Here is a 2,106-nt window from a genome sequence, read left to right as displayed (position 1 = left end):
TCTCCGCAGATTGGCGCTTCTTTGTTCTGCCGGTGGAGATTCAGTGTATCACTGCAAATTCCTTACACCGGCAGTGTATCATAGCAAGTTCCTTACACTAGCAAATTCTCTGTTTTTTGTATTTTTGTCGATGCAAGCCTGTTCTTCGACTATAAAAGGAGCAGAGATTTCTTTTCTTGTCAAGTCTAATCCTTTTTTGATGCATTGCAGATTGCTATCAAACTCTCAAAAAGGAAAATCAGCTTTATTCTAATTTGGCAAAGCTTGGAGGATATTTTTACAGGTTCAACGCTTGCTTTATTGCTTTCTTACCTTCCGTTCTTCAAGACAATATTTTCCTAGCAGTGCTCGATAACTTTAAATCCATATTTTTGTTCTTTGCATTATCATAAAACGGTGTTGTTCTATCTTTTTGTTTTTTGATTGATCATCAGCAACGACAATGCAACCTACATGTCCTACTTTTACTACTGAGCTTACCATCAGAACCACAGCCCGATGAGAACATTCTAAACTAACTGAAGATGGCTTCCTTCCCTTTTATGGTACATGCTTGGGAATACTAATTATAGCTGACAGAAAATGTGCTTTTTTAGCATGAAGATAAGATGATGGGAAGGGATGATCTTCATGAGCCTCAGTGGTACTATCATATTATCATAACTGCTGCAAAGTTCATATAATGATCCCTGTTTCAGACTCAGATCAAAGGAACAAGCTGATCAATACGTTTCAGCCATGGTTAGCCTCTCTTGCAATTTTCTGATGTCAAGTTTTAGCCATAATTTTTGTGATTAGGTTGATCGCCTGCATCTATATATCTTTCTACTATCAACAATATTTTCTCAAAATTGTCATAAGCATGTTCCTTGAATATGTAGGAATACTGCGTCAAGATAAACGATCGAGTTGAGCATACTGCGATGTTTTGACAGGAGATTCCGTTAGCTTTCAGACAAAGTAATCCAGTAGATAGGTCAACAGATTTTGAAGGAACAACAAGCCTTCAATGAACTCAGCCGGTAATAGAAGGTTTGTTTCTGCCTAAATCTTAAATTTTCAATTTGTAAGAATCTGTTTTGAGAATGACATGAAACTTGTAAGTCACATTGTTTCATCCATACTCATGCATCAACATGTTCCATAGAAAACTTATACAGAACTGAATCAAAAGAAGCTGCTTTCATTTTAAGAATTTGTTGAATCCTAAAAAATGTGAAACATATCTAAGGAAGTGCTTACCACATCGGCACACAGCGTGTGCTTAGTCACAATTTTACATACATCATTGCTCAGTCCCCATCATATAAACTGATACCATTTCATTTTCATTCCCTGCACTCTATCTTCCTATTTGATCCTACAATTGGACTCATTCAGTGTACTATTACCTTTTCTTTTCACTGTAAGATCCATGCCTCATTACCTGTATGTGCCATTCTGTGAAGGGAGTCCAGTACTAGCTAATTCCACTTAGTACAAGATGTATGCCTGATTATCTATGTGCGCAATTTGTCAAGAACACACTGGTAAAGTTTTATCACTGCTGCTTGCCCGGTTACTCTCCTCTCAGACTGCATAATTGAATTACCTCAGTATTATGTTCTATTCTATTCAATCTCATATATGCCGTTTCCATTACAAACAAATATCTTTCTTATTTCTCACAGTAGCAATTCTCTCAACACATGCTCCACAGCACGACGACGGCGAGCATCCGGAGAAATCTTCTGCGGTAAGTATGTGCGCTGTTCATAATGTTTAGTACGACTGGAAAGAAAACAACAACCTGCGGCTGCAGAGATCATAGTGTACAAAATGGTGGCGAAGGTTTCATATAGGGAACTGCTATTACTTTTTAGGCAAAATTCGGAGTGCTTTATGCAAGTGGTTGTCATACGTTCAGATTTGTATATTCTGTTGCTCTCGTTTAATTTGCAGTAAGCTGACTTTGTTTCACTTTTGATTTCTGTTGGTTAGTACATCCTAAAGATTGGTGATGGAGATGCTACCCAGTGCATGAGTGGATTCATAGCCATGGACATTCCTCCTCCCTATGGACCTATCCGGTAAAATTATGCGCGGCTTATGTTCTCAGAGCCTTCT

At 38.0% G+C, this 2,106-nt stretch overlaps 1 long non-coding RNA gene across 1 annotated transcript; it reads left to right on the top strand.

Annotated features, from left to right (window-relative positions):
• Window positions 1-211: 211 nt before the first annotated feature.
• On the top strand, window positions 212-1,727 carry LOC123141039 (uncharacterized). The gene is made up of 3 exons (XR_006470132.1): window positions 212-741; window positions 882-1,032; window positions 1,671-1,727. It is a non-coding gene; the product is annotated as an uncharacterized lncRNA (long non-coding RNA).
• Window positions 1,728-2,106: the final 379 nt, after the last annotated feature.

The sequence above is a fragment of the Triticum aestivum genome, chromosome 6D (genome assembly GCF_018294505.1).
Source record: "Triticum aestivum cultivar Chinese Spring chromosome 6D, IWGSC CS RefSeq v2.1, whole genome shotgun sequence".
NCBI classification, from domain to species: Eukaryota; Viridiplantae; Streptophyta; class Magnoliopsida; order Poales; family Poaceae; genus Triticum; species Triticum aestivum.
The sequence above is the reverse complement of the archived record's forward strand: the minus strand, read 5'-3'. Positions and strand labels throughout refer to the sequence as shown.